Genomic DNA, 13316 nt, shown 5'->3' on the forward strand with positions numbered 1-13316 from the left:
GCGCACGCGTCTTCGCCCCCAACTCTCCTTGTCAACTGGGACGACAGGTGAGATCGACCAGGGTCTGTGCCCTGAGAGAGAGGACGCTGCGAGGAGGGAACTGGGTATACAGCAGGAGCCAGGAGAGACAGCGAGACCCTCGAGGTGTTGAAGAGAGGCCCTTCTCGGCCTCCTGCCGGCCGGCGACACCCAAAGCTAGTGCGCCACCCGGCCGAGCCAGAAAGGACGCTGCGCAGGCGAGGGAGCGCCGCCCTTCATCCACCGCCGGGCCGGGCGGGCCCTCCAGTCCGCGTGGCTCTAGGACATTGAGAACATTCACTGCTGCGTCTCGGGACAATCCAACTCTCCGAATCCCCAAACTGTGAAATAGAACCTCCCCGGCTCCCCGTCTAGGGGCTCAGAGACCGGAGGTGCGTTTCTCTTTTTTTTCTTCCTATCTTGAATCCAGAGAAATCGTTTGCCCCTCTCTGAGCCCTGCACGCCCCCCCCCCCCGCCCCAGGTCTGTGAGTAATTAGATGCGTTCCTCCCTAATTGCCCAAGGCTCGTTAGAATTCGCCCCAGAGCTGTAACATTTTCTTTCAAATTAACTTTGCTCGCAATTAAGCTTAGGAAACCAGCAACAAAAGCAGACTTGGCCCGAGGTCGTTTACTACGAAAACGGATTAGGGAAATTTCTTCCCCAGTTTAAGGGGAAAGATTCCTGCGGCCAGAGCTTTGGGGGAAGAGTTCCCACAGCTGAGGCCAAGTGGGAGTAGGAATCGGCTTGCGGCGGTTGGTGACGGCATTGGCCTTCCTCCTCATCGCGGTGATTCGTGCGCCAGAGTGAGGGTAACCTCGCTGAAAGGAATTCAGGAGGGTTTGGGCTGAATTACACACCCTTGACTTGAAGCTGCTGTACGTAGTTACAGTTCATCCAGCACGTTCATAAACATAATCTCATTTACTAAGAACTCTGTGAGAATTTTTTCAAAATTAATTTTTTTCTTATTAAAAAATTGGTACACGTTCATTGTAAAAACAAACAAAAAATACAACTTAGAAAGAAGAATCAAAGGAACCCATAGTTCGCCCAGAGAAAGCACAGCAAACACCTCAGTGAGTATCTTTTCTAGTTTTCGTTTTTGTTTTTCCTTTGCAAGAGGCCTGAGTCTCAACTCTGTCACTAAAATGCTGTGAGGTCTTGAACAAGCTTCTTCCTGCACTGCGTAGGCCTCAGTTTCACCATCTACAAAGCTGGGTGGCAGGTCCCCTTTCACCCTCACAAACTCCCATTTTTTTGGTCATTTAAATCCAGGATGCACTTCTCCAAGCGCCAGTAGAGAAGCTGAGAGCAGGAGGCTTGCCCTCCCTGCTGTTTTGCACAAGACATTAAGGCCCTGAGGCCTTGAAGCTCTAAGTGTGGGCCACAGACTAGCTGCATGGGCATCCCCTGAGAGCTTGCTAGAAATGCAGACTCTCAGGCTCTACCCAGATCTACTGAACCAGAACCTGCAATTCAACAAGACCTCAAGCGATTCGTATACCCTGGGCAGAGAGGCAGAGCTTTAGAGAAGCGGGGTGGGGGTGGGGGATGTGTTATGTTGTTGAAATCAGAGACCCCAGAATAACTTCCAGAAGGCTCCTGTTTCTCAGCAAGAACCCCAACCAGAGATGGCTGCAGAGAGAAGAGATGGCTAGGGTGCAGCCCTTCACCTCCTTCCTTGGGTGTGCTTTACAGTCTTGGAATCCTAACCCTTGGAATGCATCTCACCTCATGTTCCCTGTCTGATAGGTGACCATGACAATGACATTCACTGAGAGTATATCTGAAACCATCTTGAAAGCTGGGCTGTCAGAGCCAGAGCAGGAACCCAAACTCCTGACACCCTGCTGAGCCACTGTGGGGACCTTGGGTTCTGGTCTCTGTGCCCTCCGTAAGCAGCAGTCATTTGCCCAAGTACGGATGAAACTTGGCAACTTCAACCCCAAGTCTGGGCTTGTTGGAGTTCAGGAGAAAAATAAAGCTCTCTTCTCAGCAGGAAGAGGCCCCCACCTCTGAGTCCATCTGGGCTAAAGGATCCTCCAGTAGAGCATTTAAGTACCCCTCGTATGATCCTGGGCAACCTAATGAATCCTCCCCCACCCCAAACGTCCACGCCTTCCTGGAGAATGTGGTCTCTGTGCTCACCCTGCTCCTGAGAAGTGCGGACTCCTGGGTGGGGGTTGGCATGACAGGACAACCGGGGGAAAAAAGGCCCTGATGATAAGGAGCATGTACCAGACTGGGCTCTCTTCCCAGGATCACACAACAACTCAGTGGAAGAACCAGGACTCCCATCTCAGTGCTCACATGAGTTTTCAATGATAGGAATAAATAGGAATACCATGCGTGCGTATAGAGCTTCTATAGAGCTAAAGGGGCACAGGACTTACCCAACATCGCATAGTGTCCAGGCCTGGCTAGAACTTATGCCTCCCTCAAGGGAGACTGCATTTGATTATCACCCTCATAAAAGGCAGTGTGGAAATGGAAGTAATCAGACGGGGGGCGGGTGGTGAAGGTGGGGGTTGAGGGAGGGGGAAGGAGTGCAGCTGCGGGAGGGCCCTCCATTGTATGGATGGGTAAACTGAGCCTGGGATCAGTTAAACAAATAGCTTAGAACCACCCAAAGGGAAAGCAGTGTGACTAGTGCTTTTCAGCCCAAACTGAGCAGTGAACTAAAGGAAAAGCAGGGCCCACAGGTTGGGTGCAGTAAGGATAGGAGGTCTTTAACAAGTTTGGTGCCTGTCCCTACCCTCCTTCCAGCGTCTTCTTTCCAGGCTGAGGCCAAAGCCAGCCTTTGCAGAGCTCCTGGGGTGGAAAGGATGACTGCTCCCTATGGAGCTCCCCATGCCCCTCTGCCAGCCTCACACTCCCTCTTCTGACAGCTGAGGCTCAAATTTCCAGCTCAGCCCAGAAGGGTTAACGTGGTGCAGAAGCATGTAGTCAGAGAGGCCCTGGGGATCAACTGTCAGCCCCTCCCAGGGTGAGGAAGGGATTGAGAGGCGGAATCAGGGTGGATCTCAGCCCTGGTGCAGAGCACCAGCTTATCTCACTATCTGAGAACCTGGAGCGGCTTCTCCCAGGAGTGTGGGCAGAGCAGAGCCCCAGCTATGATTTTTTCAGGCGTGGAGGCACTCAACAACCAGAGATAACGTGTGAGAAGCACAGCCTCATAGAGCCTAACTCCTGCCTCTGCTCTCAACCCCAAGCAGCTGGCCGAGCCCTCCCCATGGATGCTCCTGCCTCCTCCCTCCATTCTGCCCCCACTGCCAGCCTCACTTCCTGAAGCTGAGCTCCAGTCCTATGGGAGCAGGCTCCCTGCTGTCTGCAACAGAAAGCCCAAACTCCTCACCTGGCACTTGGGACCCTCCATTATCCTCATGCCAACCCTCTTCCCAGCCTCATCTCCCATAGTTGCCCTTCCTACACATCTAGGCTCCAGCCAACACCCCACTTGCTGTTCCCAGACACCCCTGTGTGTTCCTGTCACCATGAATTTGCTCTGACCATTACCTCTCTAGGAACCCCCTAACCCCATCTTGCACGTCTAAGGCCACCAACCCAGTAGGAGGCCCCATCATCTCTCTCCTGGATCACAGCATCAGCCTCCTAACGGGGCTCCCTGCTCCCTCCACTGCTCTCCTCAGTCATTCCCCACAGCAGCCAATGTGTGATTCAGCTCAAACATCAACAGATCATGTCACTCTCTCGCAGAGGTCCAGACCTCAGGACAAGGGAGTGAGATTAGGAGCATGGCATGTTCGTGAGCAGCCCCGTGAAGGGTTTCTTACACTATGAGAAAATTATACTTAATATGAGCACTTTCAAAATGTCCCCCTCCCATGTAACACTTTCCTTTTATCCTAAATTTCATCAAAGCTTCATAGTTAACCTTGTGTGAAGTGGGCATTTTTCCTGCACCCGTGCTCAAAAGAAAGAACAATGTCTTATCATGGGGACTGGGCACAGGGGTCTTGATGGTAGAGCTCAGATGGAGCATCTTGAGGACAGCCATATAGTGGACAACTCTGGACAGAAGTAAAGCAATACCCTCTCTGGCATATTCAAGAAGAAGTGCCAGACTGCTAGTTGTGCCAGACTGCTAGTTGTCTACCCAGCCATTCCCCCCCACTTCTTCTCTGCTCACAAGACCCTGATTTTGTTCAGGTTGCAGTTGGTCATGTGTTTTAGGGGAAGTCTTACCCCTTGGAGTATCCACCGGCTCAATCTGGACTTGTCTAAGGTAAACGTGGTGATGATTCCATCACTCTTGCCAGTGATTATTGAGAAACAGGCACAGGATACTTTCCAGGCCAATGAGATGTCCAGAAAAGCCTGCTCAGGGCTTCTGGGAAATAGTTCCTTGTTCTTAAAGAGACAGTGGGAGAGAAATAGCCATTTTCTTCCTCTTAATGTTGTTAGAGTGTGACTCCTGGAAGTGTGACAGACATGTTGGGCTCGGAGGGTACCAGCCTAAGAGAACAAGCCAACCTGCTGAGGATGGCAGAGCCAAAAGGTGGGAATAACCTGGGGGCCTGATGATATCAATGAGCTGCTGAAAGAACCAAACCTGGAACCATTCTTTATACCTGTGGGCGATAACAAATGTCCTCTAAGTTTAAGCCTCTTTTCTTTGGGCTCTGTGTTACTTGCAGCCAAATGCATCCTAACTAATAAAGGTGACCCTTATGGGGCAGGAAAAAATTGATTCTTGGTTTTCCCTTTGAGATTTCCTTTGCCATTCTTATTAAAAAAAAGAATACAGCTGAAAGGTTATCTAGTCCCACCCTTGTTTTATAGAAGGAAAAACCAAGGACCAGAGAAGGTAACGGTTGTACAGTGAGCTAACACCTTAGGCCCTTGTCCAGGGCTCTCACCACACCATTGCTCTTCCCCAGCTTCAAGTGGCTCAGCCGTGGCACAGCTGACTAAGGTAACCCTGACATTACCCAAGAGAGGCTGTGTTCAGGGTGTACCAAGCGCTTCCACATATGCTGTCCTTTGGATCTTCACAACTGCCCTGGGAAGTAGCAGGTTTCAGGTGTATTTTTTTTTTCAGATGAGAAAATGAGGTCCAAGAAAAGAGGACAAGCTCAAGGTCACAGACCTTTGCCTGAGAGGGATTCAACCCAGGTGTAACAAAGTTCACAGCAAAATGAATCAAACGTGAGGATTTTTCCTTCCTGGATATGGGGATCAGGAGACTTGCGTGTTGGTTTTGACTGCAGCTCTGGGGAAATCCTGTCTCTTTGGGCCTCTAAGTAGGGTGGATCCTCCACACGCCCCTGACTTACCTCCACAAGGCGTGTGAGGCTTAAAGATAATGTCTGCAAAGTGTGTGGATCTGCCTGCGTCAGATCCTACCAAGTAGGATGGTTAGTGCCAAAGCTGAAGGGGACTGGCTGTTGCTTAAAACGAGCTCTACCATTGTGGGCCTCTTTTCACCCTCCTATCACCCCACCCTGACCCTCCCAGCTTCAGCCAGCATTGGTCCCACCAAGGCGAAAGCTGCAGGAGCAGGCCCGTAGTTTGCAGAACACCTGGGAGAGGCTGTGGGTAGCTGGGTAATTTCCAAATTAGTTGTAGGAGAAACCTAACAAAACAATCTGCAGGCTAAGCATCCCCAGAGCTCTCCATGAGACTGACAGCCTGGAATCTAGCAAGTACAATGCACCGACCACAGGCGGGAGGGCCCTTCCTCCTTGGCGGGAGGAGGGCTGACTTCCTTCCAGCAGGGGCCCGTCCGGGCCTGCAGCGGCCTGATAGGAGAGCGAAACCCCAGAACTGAAACAGGCTTTCCACCCAAATCCCAAACTGTAATGAACATAAACGACTTTCCCGAAACACTACTGCAAGGTTGGCTGGCCGGAGAGTTATGCGCCCTGGTAGACACCTCACTTCTCAGCAAGGGGCTTTCAGGTCTCATTTTGAAGATTCCCTCCTGAATCCATCCTCAGGAAACCTGGGCTGTGCCCCCACTACTCCCTGTAGGCTACACACAAATGCACAAAATGAACCTGGAGTCTGATATACTGTCAGTAATGGTCAAATCTGAACATTGTTTGGTACTTTCCTATTTTCTGAGAGGCTGCCTGCCTTCGTGAGAAAAGCACTGGTTCAAGTCCTGGCTCTGGTACCAGGGCAAGTCTCAGCCTAAACTTCCCCAGCAATAACATGGGTGCAACAGTGCCTTCCCTCTGTGATACCAGTCACAATGGCTAACATTCAGTGAGCTGGCAGGGCAGGCACTACCTAGTGCTTTTCAGTCTCCACAAAATCCCCTGGGAGATAGTGACCATGAACTATAAGAAATGGTAGGAGCAGTTTGAAACCAGGCAGTTGGGCACCAGAGCTTCTAGGTGATAACACTTTGCATCATGCGGCTCCTGGTTCACAGAAGCACTAGGCTAGAAGTCAAAAGACTCAGGGCTGCTCTCTGATTGCACGGCCGGCCTTCAAGATGGTGCTGGAGAAAGATAAGAGGCCTAAGAAGTCAGCCTGGAAGTTTAGTTTGGATCTTACTCATCCAGGAGAAGATGGAATTTTTGATTCTGGAAATTCTGAACAGTTTCTACGTTGAGAAAGTTAAAGTTTTTCCAGGAAAAACTGGAAATCTTGGGAATGTTGTTCACATTAAAGCCTTCAAGAATAAAATCATGGTTGTTTCTGAGGAACGATTCTCTAAAAGGTATTTGAAATATCTTACCAAGAAATACCTTAAAAAGAATAATCTTGGTGATCAGCTTCGGGGGTTGCATCTGATGAGGAGACTTACGAACTTCGTTACTTCCAGATTAGTCAAGATGAAGGTGGATCTGAGTCTGAGGGGCAGTGAAGCCATCCCTTATAGGCCTTTGCTTGCTGATAAAACAAATGAAGCATACAAGACAAAGAAACATCTAGAAATTGACCCTTAGATTATCAGTGAATGAAAAACACTGTACTCATGTTAAGCGTTCATCTCTTTAGGTGTATGCTGTTTACATGGTTCTAATACTTTCTATAAGCAATATTTAAATAACTTATAGCTGGTAGAATTTTTTCCAGGATTTCTGAAATGTATCGCTTTTTAAAATGTCCTCGAGTTAAAGTGTATAGTGTAGTATAGGAAAAAATGAAGCACAATTTTGGGTATAACTTTAGATAATAAAATATTTAAAATTAAAAAAAAGAAGAAGATTCGGGGCCTCACCCCTCCACAGCCACCAACTTTGTGTGTGACCTTGAATGAGTCCCTTGCCTTTGGCAGTCCCATCTATACACTGGGTACATGTGTGTGCCTGGGGGTTTTCAGATGGACTCTGGTGTCCCTTTAGCATAACCTTTGGTGAATCTGAGTCCCCCTCCCCTGAACACAAACATGAGAATGGAATAGCATAATATGAAAGTTTCTGTAAACTGTAGTGTGATAGTTTATTTCCAAGCCCTTCCGTGTCTTTATCTCATGAAGTTCTCAAAACAACCTCAAAGTGATTGGGCGTGAAGTGAAATGGGGGAAGTTTTACTGCAATAGTGTTTATAGCATGGGGAGCTAAAGCCCAAAGAGGGGTCACCAGCAATTTCGATGGAGCCCACACTAGACTTGGGACACCAGGCTCTGACCCAGTGCTCTTGCAGTTACACTGTGTGAATTATTACAAATGAATGGATTCCCACAGCATTTTAATGCTGTGCCTGGCATGGTGCCTTGCCTGCAGTAGTGGGTGCTCACAGCATGCAGACCTAGGAAAGTGGCTTGGTAGTACGAAGTATGAGAGCCAACCCCCACCTTGGTTACTCAGCCTGGGTCCAGGGGGGTTAGGATTAGTACACACCCAGATCTGGGCCCAATCTTACAGGCTGCTCAGACCCAGAGTTCTCAGACATAGCCTGGGTCCCCAAGTCCCTGCCCTCCGTCCACAACCTATTAGGTTCACCTTCTAGATAGCTGACGGTTATCCCAGGCCTGATGTGCCTCACACCCCACCTGTCCCTCCCACCTGCCCCACACGGTCTCACATTACGGCTTCCAGTGATCATCCCTCCTGGTATTCACAGCCTGTGTAAGCCCCTCCCACTGAGTCTAGTGACTTGCTTCTAATAAACAGGATATGGGAAAAGTTATAAGATGTCCCTTCCATGATTAGGTTACAAGACACTGTGACTTCCGTCTTGCTGGCACTCACTCTCTTATGTGCTCTAATGAAGCAGGCTGCCATGTTGTAAGATGCAGTACGGAGAGACCAAGATGGTAAGGAACCAAGGGACTCATGAGGAACTGAGATCTTAGTCCAACAGCCTATAAGAACTAAACCTGCCAGAAACTACATGAATGAGCTAGGAAGCGAATCCTTCCCAATCACATTTTGAGATGACTGCAGGCTTGTGAGATACCCTGAAGCAGAGGAGCAGAGAAACTGAGATCAGAAATGTTATGATTTTAAGCCCCTAAGCTTTGGGATAATTTGTTATGCAGCAGATAACTGGTACATGGGAAGCACTCTCACTTCCACTATAGTCTCCAGCCAGGCTGCCCCACCCCAACCAGAAGACACACATACACACACATATACGAATGCCTCTTCCCCTTGGGGTGGAAGATTTGAATACTTCTGCTAGGTCAGCCTAGACTTGTTGAGGGGACTCTGAAGCCTGGGGATCCCCCCAGCCTTGTGCACTCCTTTTTTTTTTTTGGCTTCAACATGCGGCATGTGGGATTTTAGTTCCCCAACCAGGGATTAAACTCATGCCCCCTTGCATTGGGAGCACAGAGTCTTAACCACTGGACTGCCAGGGAAGTCCGTTTTTTTTTCTTGTGCACTCCTGACATTCAGAGGAAGCAAAGAGACCGGGGAGCCCCCTTGAGATGACAAAGGGAAGGAGGACCAGGAGAGCTGCCCCCAAGGAGCCTAGGCCTATCCTTAGGACCCCTGCTTGCCCAGCCAAGTTTCACAATATCCGAGTCCACCCTGCAGCCTTTGGAACAATGAATATGTACAGTGTCAATAAATGCAGATTCAACCTACTTTCTTTTGACCTTTAAGTCTGACATTAAGATTAGAATTAATTGCTCCCAAAAGGAAATGAGTAACACATGTTACAACCTTAAGCGAGAGGCTTACCTTTGGAGACCTCAGCCAACCCCAGTCTGGGCTGGGCTTTTCTCAGAATTACATCCATGACTTCTGTTCCACGCTGGGTCTGGGTGCTGTTTGAGAGAAAGGCAGTGTTTCCTAACACTCCCTTCTTCTGGATTATTTAGATTCCAAGGGGAATCCAGAAACTACATGACGCCATGGCAAGATCTTTCGGACTGTGCCATGGAAAACTTAGGCAAGATCGGCCATGTTTTTAAGCAGGGCTGTGAGTTAAAAACAAACCAACAGCACATGGGTCAGCCAGGAAATCCAGGATGGGTAGCAGCATGTGTGAAGACAGCTTAGCCAATACTATGCTCACTATGAGTCAGGAGTGTCATGAAGCTGCCAAAATAATGAACTTGGAGACTGTATTAAAAGAAGTAGAGCGCTCAGAGCAAGGAGGTGATGGCCCCGCCTGACTTTGCCCTGTTCAGGGTGTCTGGATTGGCCCTGAGCTTCACATTTTTTGAGGGACATTGATCAACTGGAATGTATCATGAGAAGACAATCAGGATGGGGAAGGGGCTGCAGCCTGTGTCCTGGGAGGACCACTTGGAAGAATTAGGCTTGTGTAGCCTGAAGAAAGTCAGACTGCAGCACAATGTCCTTTCTTCAAGTCCCTGAGTAGTTTCCAGGACAGAGATGCTGCAAGAGGGGCACACTGATAGCATCAATGCCGTGTAGCAACAGACTTCAGTCAATAAAAGCAAGAAGCTTCAAAGAGTCAGAGGTAGACAAGGGTGATACTGGCTGGCTCAGGCAATAAAAAACTCCCCATTCTGGAGGGATGTCCAAACACAGTTGAAAAAACAGATGGAGAGGTTCACAGAACAGAAGGGAAAGCTGAGGAATCAGGTCTTAAAAAGGACAGAATTGGGGCTTCCCTGGTGGCGCAGTGGTAGAGAATCTGCCTGCCGATGCAGGGGACACGGGTTCAAGCCCTGGTCTGGGAGGATCCCACATGCCGCGGAGCAACTGGGCCCGTGAGCCACAACTACTGAGCCTGCGTGTCTGGAGCCTGTGCTCCGCAACAAGAGAGGCCGCGACAGTGAGAGGCCCGTGCACGGCGATGAAGAGTGGCCCCCGCTCGCCGCAACTAGAGAAAACCCTCGCACAGAAACAAAGACCCAACACAGCCCAAAATAAATAAATAAATAAATGAATTTATATATATATTAAAAAAAGGACAGAATTCAGGGCAGCAGCTAATAGATGAGCTTTTCTGAGTGTCACTGTCAGGATGAATCAGGTTGTCAGTAATTTGAACTCACATTCAAACTCCAGGGAGACTGCCTGACTGATCCCTCTGGTATCACACACCCCTCTTGGCTAGCAGGGGACAGGGCACATTGACCAACAGATAGTCCAATCATGACCACACCCATTGAAGGAGGGTGGGGATTTCCACAAAGCAAAATCAGGAAGATGTTATCAAAAGAAAGGGATGCTGTACCAGCATAATAAAGGGATTTGTGTCTTGCTTTTGCCAGGATAAGTCGACAGGACTTGTCAAGGGGACTCTAAAATCTGTTCCTCCAATTATATGTTAATTATATCTCAATGAAGCTGGGGGGAAAATGAAATAAAATAAAAATCCGTTCCTCCGATCTTTTCCATTATAGTGAGAGTAATGATTTCCCTGACCCTATAAAAGGCCCACAAACTGTATCAAGATCAAGGTCCTGGGTAACACTGACACTTTGAGATGTGGGTACAGACATCTTGGTGGAAAAAACACTGGAACGTCTGTTTCCATCAGCAACGAGAACCAAACATCCTTAAAGAACTTTCCAATGGAAACAACTAAAATATCTGGATGAAATATCTTTTAAAATGCATTGCTGGGGCTTCCCTGGTAGTGCAGTGGTTAAGAATCTGCCTGTCAATGCAGGGGACTCCGGTTTGAGCCCTGGTCCGGGAAGATCCCACATGCTGCAGAGGAACTAAGCCCGTGCACCACAACTACTGAGCCCACGAGCCACAACTACTGAGCCTGCGCGCCTAGAGCCCATGCTCTGCAGCAAGAGAAGCCACCGCAATGAGAAGCCCGCACACCGCAACGAAAAGTAGCCCCGCTTGCTGCAACTAGAGAAAGCCCATGCGCAGCAACGAAGACCCAACGCAGCCAAAGAAAAAAAAAATCTAGGGCCTATTTTAGGTTGAGAATGTACAAGGAGACTATACAAAAGTTGGGATTTCCAAAGGTATACATACTCAGGATAAGGGTGAATAAAATGCATTTTCTATTTCTTTTTTGTTTGTTTTTCGTTTCTTTTTTTTTTCTTTCTTTTTTTTTAACGCATTTTCTTTTTGCCTTATATCCCAGACTTGAAGCTGAAGAAACTGGCAACCTGAAAACACCAAAGGGCACAGACAAAAACGCCTCCCAAAAGCCTGCTCTCCTCAGCCAAACAAGCAGGAAAAGGGCAGCCCAGCAAGACAGAAAACTACTCCAGTCAAACACCACAGAAAAACTGTGACCCACCCACACCCACACCAACAATGGCCAAGTGGGGAGCACGGACCCAATTACATGCTGTTGTGGTAAAATGAATGACGGTCCACAAAGACACCCAGGTCCTAATCCCTGGAACCTGCAAATATTACCTTATGGCAAAAGGGTCTTTAATGTGATTAAGTTAAGGATCTTGAAATGGGGAGATTATCCTGGATTGTCCAGGTAGGTCCTAAATGTAATCACCAATGTCCTTATAAGAGAGGGGGAGAGGGAGATTTAACACAGAAATAGGAGATGTGACAACGAGAGCATGAGATCGGAATGACATGGCCATGAGCCAAGGAATACTAGCAACCTCTAGAAGTTGGAAGAGACAAAGAAAAGATTCTCTCCTGGAGCCTCAAGAAGGTGCTAGCCTTGCCAACACCTTGATTTTAGCCCAGTGAAACTGATTTTGGACTTCTGACCTCCAGAACTGTGAGAGAATAAATATGTGGTGTTTTAGGTCACCAAGTTTGTGGTAATTTGTTTTAGCAGCTATAGGAAGTTAACATAGCTATCTATCAGAAACTTACTTCTAATATAGGCAAGTTGAAAGTAAAAGGATCAAAAATATATATCATAAAAACATTAATCAAACAAAACAGGAGGGCTATATTAATATCAGGTAAAGTAGGCTTCAGAACAAAGAAAATTCCTAGGAACAGAGAAGGACTTTACCTAATGACAAAAGGGTAAACCCACCAACAACACTTAGCAATCCTAAATGTGTATGCACCAAACAACCGAGCTACAAAATATGTGAAGCAAAACTGATAGAACTGAAATGAGACAGAAACAAATTCACGATTATAACTGGAGACTTCAACAACCCTCTCTCAATAATTGATAGAACAAGTAGACAGAAAATTGGCAAAGATATAGAACAACTCAGTGATACCATCATACAAGAGGATGTAGTCAACATTTGTAGAACACTCCACCCAATAACAGCAGAATACACCTGCTATTCAAATGCCTATGGAAGATGTGCCAGAATAGACCATCTCCTGGGCCATAAAAACAAACCTCAATAAATTTAAGAGAATTGATATCATACAGACTTAGCTCTCCAAAGTTCTCTGAGAGAGATAACAAGAAGATCTCCAAATACTTGGAAACTGCACAGCACATTTCTAAATAGTCCATGGGTAAAAGAGAAAGTCTCAGGGAAAAAAAAATTACCAATGGAAGTGAATGAAAATGAAAATACAACATGTCAAAACTTGTGGGAAATAGCAAAAGAACTGCTAAGAGGGAAATTTATATCACTAAAGGCATACATTAGAAAAAAGGAAAAATCTCAAATCAATGACCTAAGCTTCCACCTCAAGAAAACAGAAAAAAGATAATAGCGTCAATAATATTATAACTCTGTACGGTGACAGATGGTAACTAGTCTTATCATGGTCATCATTTTGTAATATATAGAAATATCGGGGCTTCCTTGGTGGTGCAGTGGTTGAGAGTCCATCTGCCGATGCAGGGGACACGGGTTCGTGCCCCGGTCCAAGAAGATCCCACATGCCGCAGAGCAGCTGGGTCCGTAAGCCATGGCCGCTGAGCCTGCGCATCCGGAGCCTGTGCTCCGCAACGGGAGAAGCCACAACAGTCAGAGGCCCGCGTACTGCAAAAAAAAAAAAAAGCAATCCAACAGAGGAAAGATACCCTTTTCAA

The 13316-nt window shown here is 47.7% G+C and overlaps 1 protein-coding gene and 2 pseudogenes across 4 annotated transcripts in view; 1 reads left to right on the forward strand and 2 right to left on the reverse strand.

The window, feature by feature from the left end:
• TRMO (tRNA methyltransferase O) overlaps positions 1–13316 on the reverse strand; it is a 226826-nt gene that overhangs the window by 177452 nt on the left and 36058 nt on the right. For all 4 annotated transcript variants that reach the window (XM_073806324.1, XM_073806322.1, XM_073806323.1 and 1 more), the window contains exons 6-7: positions 9125–9210; positions 6730–6884 (exon numbers count right to left, since the gene is read on the reverse strand). The gene's annotated coding sequence lies outside the window, so the exon portion shown is untranslated. The remainder of the gene's footprint in view (positions 1–6729; positions 6885–9124; positions 9211–13316) is intronic.
• LOC141278992 (nucleophosmin pseudogene) overlaps positions 1–13316 on the reverse strand; it is a 206643-nt pseudogene that overhangs the window by 177452 nt on the left and 15875 nt on the right.
• On the forward strand, positions 6048–6954 carry LOC117312652 (ribosomal protein eL22-like 1 pseudogene; annotated as a pseudogene).

This window comes from Tursiops truncatus, chromosome 6 (genome assembly GCF_011762595.2).
Source record: "Tursiops truncatus isolate mTurTru1 chromosome 6, mTurTru1.mat.Y, whole genome shotgun sequence".
NCBI classification, from domain to species: Eukaryota; Metazoa; Chordata; class Mammalia; order Artiodactyla; family Delphinidae; genus Tursiops; species Tursiops truncatus.